This window comes from Enhydra lutris, unplaced genomic scaffold (genome assembly GCF_002288905.1).
Source record: "Enhydra lutris kenyoni isolate GAN:26980312 unplaced genomic scaffold, ASM228890v2 scaffoldscaffold19, whole genome shotgun sequence".
In the NCBI taxonomy this organism is placed as follows: domain Eukaryota; kingdom Metazoa; phylum Chordata; class Mammalia; order Carnivora; family Mustelidae; genus Enhydra; species Enhydra lutris.
In genome coordinates, this window is record NW_019154103.1 from 4,991,359 (window position 1) to 5,005,374 (window position 14,016).

Consider the following 14,016-nt stretch of genomic DNA (forward strand, 5'->3'; position numbering starts at 1 on the left):
ACTGAGCCAGCCAGGCACCCTCCATCCATTCATTTTTAAATACTGAATGCTTCGCAGATTTGTCTGTCATCCTTGCTACAGGGCCATGCTTATCTCTGTATTGTTCCAACTTTATTTTACTTTTTATTTTTTTTTTTAAGATTTTATTTATTTGAGAGAGAAAAGAGAGAGAGTGAGAGAGAACACAAGCAGGGAGGAGAGGGAAAAGCAGGCTCCCCCCCTCTGTAGGGAGCCCAATGCGGGGCTCAATCCTAGGACCCTGGGATCATGACCTGAGCGGAAGGCAGATGCTTAACCGACTGAGCCACCCAGGCACCCCTGTGTGATTCCAATTTTAGTGTATGAGCCACCAAAGCAAGCACACACTTCTCCTCTCAGACAATACTTTTCCTCCAACCTAGATATAAAATCTGACTACTCGAGAAAAGAAACAGGCCATCCAGAAAGCTCCACGTGATTTTTATGAGAGGGTCAAGTTTCTTCCTGGAGTGTGGAGCACCCTCTGTGGTTACAGAGATGCTAAGGCCCAGGAGCTGTCAAGTCATTTGGGGTTGAGAATAGCTCGCTTCAGCTGCCTCTCTCTTTGAATATCTGTCTTCTTTCTCTAAGCAAGAAAAAATTACCCCCCCCCCAAAAAAAGCATATTTCTGTAAAGAGCAGGCAAAACCTCACATTATTTCTATAGTTCTCACTTGTCTTTACAAAAGGGGGAAAATGGGGTCCAAAATATAAAAACAGTATTCAGATCAACACAGACCACGGTGACACAATGCACACCCCAACCACTTCCAGACTTGACTCAGCTTCCAGAGTATTGCTCTCTTGGCCATGCCACAGCGAGGTTGGCCAAGCTGCAGGATCTCCTAGCAGGTCCACAAACCCACGTAGACCAGGGGCACAAGCAGGGCTGCAGAAATCCCTAGCACCCTCCCTAGACTGCACCCCAAACCTGCAAAGTCTCCCCACCAGCTCTGGGCATGTGAGGTCCACACCTTCTAGAGGCCTCTATATGGCCCTCATGGCTTATCCACCCCGCACTGCGCACCTCACTACCCACAAGAGAGACAACGACTGCTCTGCCTCTCCAGACTGTCGGTTCCCTGAGGGGCTCAGTAAGCTTGTGCTGCATAAATGACTGAACATGGACACTCACCTAGAATAAGAATGTCAGGCCTGGATTCACCACCTTACCTTCTCTAGCCCCAACAGGTAAAATGACTTGTCCAAGGTCACAGAGCAAGCTCATAGTCACACCACCGGGTGGAGGGTGGGGCAGGAAGAGATGGTTCTCAGTGTTGTACAACAGTCACAGGCTGTGTGTTCCCACCTCTCCTGGGTACAGCAAACCAGTACCCCTTGAAGACAAAGGTATTTTATTTGTAATAGAACAGATTCGTTTTCTGTGTGTTTTATCTCAAGACCCTGCCCAGGAACATGAAGGAACACCTTGTGAATCTTAGAATTAGGAGCACTAAGCTCAATCAAAAGACGGGGGGGGGGGGGGGGGGGGGAGCAAGGGGGGGGGGGGGGGGGGGGGGGGGAGGGAACAGCCATCAGTGAAGGTGTGGGTTAGTCTTCAAAAAAATTTCCAGACGTCTGGTCCCTGGGATGTACTTCTTGATCACTTCCCTATCTGTTCAGTCTTACTCAGCCAGCAGGGGCAAATGTAATCTCCCAAACCATCATCATACTATTCTGAAAACACACTATACCATTCAAACAGGCTTTGGCTTCGGTAATAGGATGTCCAAGTTCAGAGTTCAGCCAAGGGCTTTGCAGATAAGACAGAGAAAGCAGGCACTAACACACACTTTCTAAGTGGCACGGCCTCTCAGAAGAGTCAAGCCCTTCTCAGAAGGGACAAGGAAGAAAGCCCCTACGCAGAGGAAGTTCTCTCCTACTGGCCAAGTTCACCTGTTAAGCAGGTACAGAACCTGAATCATCTCCCCAGCTTTTCTCTCAAAATTAAACAGACTTATAAAAAAGAGCAAAATAATCCCAAGTACAATTATGATGTTTAATCTTAATTTTCTTAAATAAATCACCCGGCTTTTCATCACAACTCGTCAAGTGTATGTGAAATATGCCACACACATCATCAAGGCTCTCTGAGTCCCCGTAACACAGCATGTGTGTGTGTACACGTGCACATACATACACACACAAAGTGAACGAGAACCAGTTCTGCCCACTGCGCTCCCAGCTCACTGTGGCCACTGGTGAGCGGCCCCATATACCTCCCCACATACCCGCTGCCTCTAGCCATCCCCTGCGGCACTGCTCTCCTCGTCCAGGCCCCACACTTCACCCCATCAAGTCAGAGTCCACTCTCTAGCCAACTGCTTTTGAGAAGCATTTTATGAAATTATTCTTATGAAGGTACAAATAAGAAATGTGTTCCCTGTTCTATAGATGCTTATGTGTTGAAGAAGAGGTTTAAAGAGAAGTGTTTCACCCAAATTTCTCTAGTGATAAAATTTTAGGCACAAAAGTTAAGTGAATTCCAAATTATTTTTTTAATTTTTAATAGACTAGCTTATGACTTCCACTCAGCAGTTCCTGGGGACTTTGATGCTGTCATACATAATTGCAGGCATAGCAGGAATCTTCATCTCAGTGACCATCGTTAACACCCCGATAAGGATGTTCCTGACAGATTACAGGTGTTCCTGTCAGGAAATCACTAATAATTAAGTGTGGTTCAAATAACCACACATCTCTGGCATGAAGCCTGCTTCTAATGCAGTTTCTGATGGAAATGTAACACTCTGAGAATCACCAGGGAAGAACCCTTTCTCCACCCCTCCAATCCCATCACAGCAACCATTTCCTACTTCACCCACTTCATAAACTGACTTGGTCTCCCGGGTGAGGCTGAGATGAACCCTGCATTTGTAGACAGGGAGGTCAATGTCAATATAATGATATGGAAAGCCCAACTCCTCAATCTGTCAATTTACCTGGATCAGAACCAAACTGGTCTGTGGAGGATGAGGGGCCCTTCCTCATCCATTTCTAGTCAGCATTTACTTAGAAAGGGGACACTATTATCCCCAGCTGTCTGTCTAAACCAAAGTGGGAGAGGGTTTGGGAAAAGTCAGCTGCAGGACATTCCTTAGACTTCTCCACAGAGGTCCAAAGCTTAGAGCCTAGTATTTCCAAGAAGGCCCAAAAGTGTTTAATAGTCAGTGTCTATAAAACCTTCCTAAAAATAACAGCCTCACAGAACTGATGTCTTATGTTGTTGAAAAAGGGCTCTCTCATTTGGTCCCTTCCAAGATAAGGGCCTCTCTGTAAAAATGAAAGCATGTGTCAAGATAAAAATTGAAGTGATTCCATGGGACAGAAACTAGTACCCAAGAGGCCAAGAAAAGAACATGTAAGGGTGTCCCTCAGACATGGTCAACATCACAGGCTCAGGAGGATGGGTTTCTAAATAAATGTTTCTTATAAAGTCAAAACCTCAGAGGAGGGGTCTATGCCTAAACTACATTAGAAGCAGGCTTCATGCCAGGGGGAGAAGCCCCTAGTTAGAGCCTTCTATCCAGTTAAAATTATAAATATAAATAAAATTATAAAATATAGGGACACCTGAGTGGCTCAGTCTATTAAGCACCTGCCTTCAGCTCAGGTCATGATCTCAGGGTCCTGGGATCAGGCATGCATCTGCTTCTCCTCCCTCTGGCCCTCCCCTGCCTTGTGCTCACTCTCCCTCTTAAATAAATTAGTAAAATCTTTTTACAAAATTATGAAATATAGGGGCACCTGAGCGGTTCAGTCGGTTAAGCAGCCGACCCTTGGTTTCTGCTCAGGTTGTTATCTCAAGGGTGGGGAGATCAAGCCCTGCCGAGGGCTCCACACTCAGCAGTGAGTCTGCTTGAAGATATGCTCCCTCCGCCCCTGTCCCAACATGCGCTCACACATGTGCGTGCTTGCTTTCTCTCACTCTCTCACGCATGCGTGCGCTCTCTCTCCCATAAATAAATAAACGTTTCAATAAATAAAGTTATGGAATACAGTCAACATGTAATGGGGAAATCAATTTAACTAAAACTTAGCAAAAATAAAACCTGCCCTTTAGGTTAATCATTCCCACCTAAAAGACCCTCCGGAACCTCCCTGCCCTAAGGACTAAAGGAAATACTACACAGCTGCTCCTGGTGGTCATTACAGACCCTAGAGGCTGAGGGCCTTCACTCTCATCCCAATACAGACCAGCTCTAAGTAGCAGGCAACCCATGCAAAGTCAGACCCCACAGGTGCCTCTGGTTATCAGACTTTACAGGTTTCAGCCGCCAGCTCACTAGTTCATAGTCTTATTCAGGTCCCAACTTTGTGTAAGGCCTGGCTATTCAAAGTGTTTTCCACAGAACCATCAGCATCAACGTGGCAGGAAGCAGCTAGAGATACAGAATCCCAGGCCCCACCCAGGCCTGCTGAAGCAGAATCTGCATTGTAACAAGATCCAAGGGATTCTTGTGCTCACTGACATTTGAGGGTGCCGCTGGGAGACTTTCACCCCCACCTGTGGGACACCCAGGTCATCAGCCTACCCTCTAACTCCAGACTCTCAGAGGCCTTCTCCCTCACACTTTTGTCAGTCTTGGTTTGTCCTGGGACCAAATCACCATCAGCAGGGTACAAAACTAGCTGGTAATCCAAAACCCAACTTTTAGGAGTTAGAAAGAGGCAATAAGTACTGATAATCTCCTACATTCTTGTGTCGCTCTTATATTCCTTAGAAGGCTGAAATTCGGACCCTGTGACTAAAAATCAATAGAGACAATCCAAAGTCAAACAATACCATGGAACGCTGGCTCTCTTGGTTCCAACACAGTGTTAATGAGGGCAAGATCACAAGTATGATTAGCCTCCTCTGTTCGTTGGCACAGATGCCAGCCCTCTACCCCCTGGCCACCTACAAAGGCTGACACACCCCTGGATACTAAGAGCACTCAGAAGAATGACAAGGGGAGGCTTAGCAGAGTGGCACCACTGAGTAACTCAAAGAACTTCAGGGACTGGTGAGCAGAATGTATTGCGGAAGACAACACGCAGCCCAGAGGGATGGCTGCCATGACAGATGACCAAGTCAGAATTCAAATGATCTGGACAGAAACGGGAAGTCCCATGGTCAACCTTAAAAAAAAAAAAAAAAAAAAAAAAAAAACCTCACACACATACAGAAGCAAGAGGAAATCTACCCCGGCACTTCTCATTCTAAAATGTTTTCAAATCATGCCAGTTGTGTTAACTAAAGTGGGTGCCAAGAAAGTTCACATAGTCTTAGGGTCCATGAGTCTAGTTTCCGGACCAAGGATGCAGCAGTCCTTCTGCAGCAAAGCTCATCAGACTATCCTCACCAGTCCCCCAACCACTTATCCACCCAGGTGACCATACAACTGCCGCACATTTTCATCACCACCATCACTTAGGTTCTTATAATTGAGTGTGGCCTCTATACCTGGCTTCGGTTGCTTCGAAGCTCTTTCAGGCTTCGGGTTATAGTTAGGACATTCCACGCATCGGCCTGGCTCCCTTTGATGCTGACCTTTCTTTACTAATAGAGAAAAAAAGTACAGACCTCAGCCCAAACTGAAAAAAAAATACATAAGCAGACCAGACGACCTAAGCACGCTCATTTACCAACAGAATTCAGATCAAAAAGACCCCATCACCTGTATAAGCCAGTGCACTATGCTACAGAGCACAGCATAAATCCATGCAGAATTAGTAATTAGGGGGGCAAATTATGAGCTCCCAATTCAGAAAAACCTTGAAATGACTGCTATAAAAATGAGCAAACGACAGAGTATGAGTATCTGTTTAGACATACTTCTCTACGCCAGATCATCATCTGGGAATAGACAGCCATTTAAAAAACTGGATGGGATTTTAGACTGTTTTTAAAGTTGTGACCCAGGTTTTTCTTAAGTCTATATTGAATACCCAAGTGGTAGTCATTTATGAAGACAAAAAGGCTGTTTCCTGCTAAGTTTGCAGATCCCAGACTACCCAATCCATTATTTTTAATTTCAGAAAATTTTGTCTCTATAGGCAAGGGAAAAAAAAAGTTTTAAAATTTTAAGAGGTTATTTGCCCTAAATAAATGTCTGCCATGTACCACTTACCTCAACATGAAAAGAAGCTACTGTCCACGCAGTTACAACCATCCTTAAACAACTGGCTAACGGCCTGAGAACTAGAACACAACATGTGAAATTCGGCCCAACTGCAGCCTGCCCCAGGAGAAAGGAAGCTTGAACTCCAGGTGCCCTTGACAACACAGCTCAATGTGGAAAGAAAGAAAATGCTGAACAATAGAACCAGTAGAGGAAAAAGAGCCCCTCTAATTTTCCAGGCATGTGGAGAGGTTGCTGCTAAAGAAGTATTTAAGATCTCACTGCTGGGCTGGGTTCTAATGAACACGGAAACAATTTTTAAAAAAGAAAGAAACCTAACATATCGGTATAGTACATATTTAACTGATTACTTTTCAGATTTAGTTCAAAAGTCCCTATCAATTAGAAAGACATTTACACGCTTAGCTACGTAAGTGAAATACCTCTCAAATCACATTTACAATGTTGAGGAAAACATGGAAAATATAGGGTCAGGAATGGGTTCTTGCCTATAGTTCAGAGGAAGCTGCCCCACTCTGGCTGGGGGGGGTCACAGCACCCAAGCTTGGTTGTATTCCCAGCCTCCCACTATGAGCAACTTTGTTTACCACAAACAGGAATTGCAATTCTTTTTTAAAACAGAAACCTGCTTTATTATGGATGCATCACATATTTAAGGAGATGTACAGTGCTGTGGCCAAAACTATTTGCACAAGCACACACACCCACCAACTGTTTTGCTCTGATTTTAAAAGTAACATGCTATTTACAGAAAGCCTGAAAAAATAGGAGAATGAAGAAAATAACTGGTCACTTGTAATCGCACTAGCCCAACACGAACAGTCAAAAGTTCAGTCTCCATCCTTCCAGACTGTCTACGGCTGCCAGCTTTCCTTTCCATGGCACCCCAGTTAAGCAGGCAGGCGTGAGGGGAGGTGTTCTTGCTGGTTACAAAGCCTGACAATGGTTAGTAATCCCGGCTGGTCTTACCCTAAATCCACAGCAGTAAGGGGAGTCACAGTGTGCACAGATCAAACAGCTTGCCTGCAATTCAACAGGCATTCACTGGGGTCTATTTCGCACACTTTTAATTATTCCACAAATGAATGAAATTCAAATTAACAACAATAGCCCTCGAGGGCCATATGGTAACTTCAAAAAAGAAGGCAGATAAGCCTCTCCTTCGTGGACATGAAAACAAACCTTAGTTTTCCCAGTACAAGTTCTCAAGACACCTACAGCTTGGAGACTCCGTCCTGTGTCTCAGAGGGCGGCCTTCTCACCGCGTCCTCACACGGACGCCTCTTTAAGGGGAGAAAATTAGTGTTGCGAGAAAGGGTGTATGGAACAACCAGAAACAGAGACCTGGGAACCACAAGCATGTGTGCAGCTCCCTTCCAGACATCCAGGGATCCCTGTAAGCCTGTGCACTTGTAGGGTGAGAGATATTCAGCCCACATGGAAATATCCTTAGTTCCACAGACAGGGAGTGCTTTAAAGGCCCCTTATTTACTGTTGTAACATCTGAGCTTCATACACTAGCTTGGGCTGCAAATCCTCAAAGTATTACCTTGAAGTTGCCAAAAGCCAGGAAACCTGGAGATGCCTCATGAACTCCTCTCTTTCCATATACAAGAAACAAGCAAAGTACTGCTTTTCTCGCTAATGTCACTTCAGTAGGTGTTAAACATTATTTGCTATGGACCTGCTAAAACCCTCAACAGTCTTCATTCAAATACCATAACTGACTACAGCATTCAGTACTTAATGTTTTAGAAACCACATGAAGAGGGGCACCTGGGTGGCTCAGTGGGTTAAGCCGCTGCCTTCGGCTCAGGTCATGATCCCAGGTCCTGGGTTCGAGCCCTACATCGGGCTTTCTGCTCAGCAGGGAGCCTGCTTCCTCCTCTCTCTCTGCCTGCCTCTCTGCTTACTTGTGATTTCTCTCTGTCAAATAAATAAATAAAATCTTTAAAAAAAAAAAAAAAAAAGAAACCACATGAAGAGCTTAAAAGCTAGTTTGGCTGCACTATCCTCAACAGAACCTCAAAAATTCACCTAAGTAAACACCTCAGAAATCTTACTTAATTTTGACTAAAATATTTTTTAAATACTCTCCAAAACACCACTTAATCAACAAACATGGGATTAAATCCAAATCAGAACAAAGCCACAGGAGGAAAAGTCAAAATATAGTGAGGTTCTCCTTTCTTACCTGGCAAGTCTCAAAGTGAGAGTTGGGTACTTCTCTTGACCTAGCTAAGGGTATTACGGTTTAACTAAGAAAACGTGCAGATGACATACCTCTTTAACTGTATTTGGTATTTTCTAGATGCACACAAAACTACTTTCTCAGCAAATAAAGGTCATCTTGCATTTTCTGAAATACAACACACACCTGTGTAATAGTCGGTTGGAGCTGCAATAACAAAATACCATAGACTGGGTGACCTCAGCAGCATTTCTTTCTCACTGTTCTGGAGGTTGTGAGTCCAAAATCAAGGCACTGTCAGGTTTGGTTCCTGTTCCAGGCTTGCAAATGGCAGCCTTCTCTCTGTGGTGGAGAGGGAGCTCACAGGTGCTTTGGTCTCGATTTCTCACCTCCTGAGGACACTAATCCTCCTAAGGAACTCCACCCACATGACTCATCCAAACCTAATCACCTCCTAAAGGCCTCACCTCTAAATACTACCACACTAGAGACCAGGGTTTCCACATAGGAATTTTGGGGGGTGTGTGTGTGCTGGGGGAGGGGGGGTAATCAATTTTACCAGTTATACATCCTAGCTATTAAATATGTTCATAGCCATTCTACATATATTCCTCTTAATTATTTCAGGTCAAAATAACAAACAGATCTACCATGTATGTAAAATAACACCAGTAAGAGACTGGTCATTTAAGGCCAAGGTCTTGACTATCCCCAGTTAGGCCTGCTGAAAGGATAAAAGGGACAAATTCAGTTATAAGGACACCAATTACTGTCACCCGGAGCACTATTTAATAAATCTCCACCAACCAGGCAACCACTTGCCATTATTATAAAAACAACTCCCTCTTTCATCTCTAGCTCCAGACCTCTCTTCCTGCTTGTGTCTCCAGCTCTCTGCTGGGCATCTCCCCATGGAAGGCTCACAGTTCAGTATGGAGTTCAGCTGAGCTCATTAGTCCTCACTGGCTCCTCAGACTGAGGGTCCACAGCTGCTTACCTCAGCAAATGGTCAGTCTCACTAAGTGCCCACACCTAAAAGATGACCAAGGAAGGGTGACCCGTCTCTCCTGGCCTCCTCCCTCCTCTCCCCTTCTCCTTCTCCAAATCCCTCATGGATTCCTGCACTAGCCTCCTAACTCATCTTCGGTCCCCATTCTGGTCTCCTTGTCACCCAGCCCACATCACAGCCACCAAGTTCTTCTAAAGCACAATAAAGCAAGTCAATTACCCGCTGCAAATTCTCCACCGTTCAACCAGCTTTGGAGATGAGGTTCAGACTCCTCAGCTCTGCACTCAACCCCAGTACCCTCAGGGTCTTCCCTATACAACATTGCCTCCAGTCCACACAACTGCTATCAGAGCCCTGACTATCTCACACCTTTGAAAGCCTCCTAGACCCCAAACAACCAATTATTATTGCATCATGTATTACACTCAGCCAAAAGGCCGAGAAGCGATCATTGCATCATGTATTAATGTTATTTTAAAAGTGATGAAAAAAAGAAAACCTGGAAGGTGCACAAGGAACCAAGTATCCACTTTTCTGTATTCCTTCATTCATGCCTTACACAGCGAGAGAGCAGGAGAGAGCAAGAGAAGTTTTTTAAGTGCCACACCAGATTCTTCCCTGGACACATCTGGGTTTTATAAGCTGATGATGAATACTGACCTGTAATTCCTTCTTTGCCTCCCTAAGGCTGAGAAATCTCACCTCTGAGAAAAAAGTATTTGTTTTCATGGCATGTGGCTGTTGGTTCTACTCACCCACTATTCAAACCGGACACAGACTTTTATAAATCAGTTCCCCCTTATTCCTACAGAGAATCCACAGGATTGGCTGCCCCTATCACCGCTATCCACAGACCAATCACTCCCTCTAAGCAGGCGGGCTTGTGGGAGGGAAGCACACCCAGCCAGCTCTCTGCTCTCCTAGCACAAGCTCTTCTAAATAAATTTTAAAAAAGGAGAAAAAAAAAAAAAGGAAAGAAAGAAAAAAGGAGTTTCCTGGGTTTATGGAAGTCCTGTGCACACAGAGTTTGCTTCCCCAACTAGAATGTGTACTCTATGAGAGACAAGGCCTCCTCTTGGTTCTTGCTGTGTTAACCAGAGGCCAGAACAGAGACCGCCCCATGGAACAGGCTTCATAAGTATTTGCTGAATGACAGGATAAAAGAATGGATAAATAAGCAAAGAGGCAGTCCTCCTCAATTAGAAGAGTGACACACAGCTCATTCCCCTGCTCAAGAAAGTGTTTTGCTAAGAATGCCTTTTGTTCACTTTGTGTTAGTTACAACCTTAATAAAAACTGGGCAGTGTATCATTAACCCCAAAGCGGACTTTAAAATTGCTTTTTGGAAAAAATACTAGAAATTAGATATTTACTTACTGCTTGTAGCTTTCCAAGAGCAGTAAAGCATTGAGTAAAATGTTGCTTTTAAGATTCCCCAAGAAGTATGCACTTTTGTCCACCACTAAGGTTTTCTTCCCCACCTCAAACAAAATTTGCATATTTACTTTCATGGGACTGGAAACCTGAGAACCTGCCACAGAGGGTCAGTGAGGCCTGGAATTGCAACCCATCTGTGCTCTTGCCCTCGGAGCCACATGGAACTTCTACCACACACTCCCTAGGGCTGGAGTCCCAGAGAAGGCTGACCAGAATGGGCCAAAAGGATGCAGCGTGTATATTCTAGAAAGATCAAGTGTTTCTGTCTGTGGGCTGCCAGAGGGCAGGGGGTCAGCCTCAACTCAGGGTCTGTCTTAAGCAACCACAGCTCACTTTCAGGTATACATTCCGACACTTTGCATGGCACTGCTTTTTCCAGGGCATTTGAAATAGTTGACAACCAACATTAACATTTTCTGAGCACTCAGCACAAGACATCACCCCAAGCTCTATACAAAAGTAATCCTGGTTAATCTTCAAGATTAGTCTTCGACTTGAACTCTCATTACCACCAATTTATAGATACAGAAACCGAGGCTGAGAGAAATTAAATAACTTGTCCAAAGTTCAGATAGTAAGTAGGATCTCTGGGAACTCAACAGTGCCAATCTGGGTCTTTATATTTTTGCCTATCTTGTCAATTCTTTGCAATAAAGAAGTTGAGAAGCTGTACAAAATGTTCATTAAAAAAGACTATGTACTTTTCCATACGTTGTTTTTCTGTCTTCCACTATGGAATTTTCCTTCCTGCCCTGTCCCCTATATGCAGTGAACTCTCTTTAATTCACGAGTCCACACATCTTTGTAGGCAGGTGCCATCAATTCTGAGCCCATCTACATCGATGAACAGTATACATTCCTTTTTCCAGAAGGCACTGCTTTGCTCTCATCTACAAAGATCCTTTTTCCTTCCTAAAGACAAATGACTAGTTCACGTACCATGATTCAAATTACATTTGAGAATGTTCATTTGCAGAGTAATTATTCTTCTTAATTGGACTGCTCCAAAGACAAATGATTCTCCCTCCCCGCCCCTATCATCCCCTGCAACATACCATGTCTTCCCTCTGGCCTAAAATGTTTGCTGCACCCTTTGCAAACCACAACCAGCCACACTACCTGCTCTATGTGTGACCACTTAGAAAAAATATTATCATACGGTAATAGTGGTCTTACTTCAAACCCCTCAAATATTTCATCAGCATCAGATTCCTGACATAGATTAATAACGAACCTGTCACCGTAGGATAGCACAAAGAAATGAGAGTCTTGGACTTTCTTTCTTTCCTCTAAAACATTTTATCTTCCCACTGGCATGTGTTCCCTATCTCTTCAATTTGAAAAGAAAAGCTTTTAAAAAGACCAGGAGCAAAGAATCAGAAACACCCAGGAAAGGGCAACGCCAAAGAAATTAGCACCCATCCTCGCTTAAACCTGCTGGGGGTGGAGCTCTCAAGCGAGTGAGTGTAGGAAAAGGAACGCGCGCATGATAAACGGTCCTTCGAACTCATTACTCAGGTTTAACTCTCTGGGAGGAGAGTCTAACCGCTCCCCTCCCCCCCTCCTACTCATCCCTCTCCCCCTTGTGGCTCAAAAACACACTGGTCTACACGGGCTACTTTGCGATTGCAAAAAGAAGTTGTAGTTTTACATGTGGGTCACTGATGGCAACCTACAACTACGCACACAACCACGGAGAAAACGGGAAATACAGGAAATGGCCCGAGGTGGGGGTTGGTGAAGATGGGGGTGGGGGATGAGACTTGGTCTTTACTCTCATTTACTCGCACTGAAACGGCTGAAGGACTCTCCTGAAACTCAGGACCCCTCTAGATTAAGAGAAAAGTTAAACGGAATGAAGGAAAATCCTTTTGCTTTTTTCAGTTTAAAGAACACTAGACCGCTAAATGGATGGGGGGAAAACGGGATGAGGGGATCTTTGTGCCTAAAAACATCCAGAAACACAGAGAGTCTTCCCCAGCCCTTGACGCCATCCCATGGGCTCAACCATCCATCCCAGATGTGGTCTTCCCCGCTCCACGCCCACCTCCTCCAGCCCGCACCCCAAATCACTGCGCTGCCCACAAAAATGCAGTCCAGATTTGAAAAGCAGCTAACGTCTGTGGCCGGCGTGACCCAACGCCACACACCAAGCCCCATGGGGGCGACCATCGCGAGGCTCCCGAGGCGCCGTACCAAGTGCGCGGAGCTCGGCGCCCGGCTGCGCCCAAATCCGCGCGCCACGGTGCCCGCGGGAACCGCCGGTCGGAGCCCGCCAGTGGCGGCGGGAGAGCTAGGCTCGCGCCGGCTTCCCGGCGAATTGCCGTTCCAGGAACAATTTTTCCATTTCTGCTGCCGGCGGCCGCGGCGATGAGAGCCGAAGCAGCGGCTCCCTTCCATGCCCAGCATCCGACACCCGTCCCGGTCCCGGAGACTGTCCTTTTCCCTCCCCGTGGGCTACGGGGCGCGGGAACCAGGTTCCCGCTCCAACCGCCGCCAGCGCCGGGGCGGGGTGCTCCCCTCCGGCGCCGCCCGCCCCACCTGGCTGGGGCTGCGGGCTCTCCCTCCCGCAGCGCGCAGGGGGCCCGGCGACTCCAACTCACCCGGCCCCGGCTCCGCGTCTCTGGCTCCGAGCTCGCAGCCTTCCCCACGCCGAGGCTTTCCGTTACGCCTCCTCGCAGCTAGCCGCTCGGGCAAGGAGGAGGAGGCGGCGGCGAGAGGAGGGGGCAAGGGAGGGGAGAGGAGAGGGTACCCAGCTGGGGGAGGAGACGAGGCGAGAGCGCCGACCTCGGCGGCCGCCGGCGGGGCTATCAAGGAAGGAGGAGAGAGAGGGGCGGGAGCAGAGAGAGAAAGAAGCCGCGGAGCCTCCCTGCCCAGCACCCGGCCCGGAGCCGCTGCCCAGTCACCATCGCCGCCCCCGTCCCGCTCTCGGGCCGGGCGTTCAGGGGGAGGGGTCGGGGCCGGGGCTCTCCCGGCGCCTAGCGCGGGGCGGGGCCGGGCGGCTGGGGGCGAGGCGGGGGCGGTGGCGGGACAACGAGGCCCGGCCTCCGGAGGGGAGTGTCCTGCGGGGCCCGCGAGGCTGTTGGCGAAAGGGGATCCCCGGGAGGAGGGGCGGAGGCCCGGGGGCCTGGGAGCGGGTCACTGCACCCGCCCGGCGGCGGCGCCTCCTGGAATCTTACGGAGATCCCCCCCGGCCCTCTCCGGGGAACCTTGGGGGGCAGTTTCGGGCAACTCAG

General features: G+C 47.1%; 1 protein-coding gene across 1 annotated transcript in view; it reads right to left on the bottom strand.

Annotated features, from left to right (window-relative positions):
- Window positions 1–13,496, bottom strand: part of LOC111148388 (LHFPL tetraspan subfamily member 2) — a 155,275-nt gene extending 141,779 nt beyond the window's left edge. The window contains exon 1 of the mRNA XM_022504902.1: window positions 13,384–13,496. The gene's annotated coding sequence lies outside the window, so the exon portion shown is untranslated. The remainder of the gene's footprint in view (window positions 1–13,383) is intronic.
- Between the last annotated feature and the right edge of the window lie 520 nt (window positions 13,497–14,016).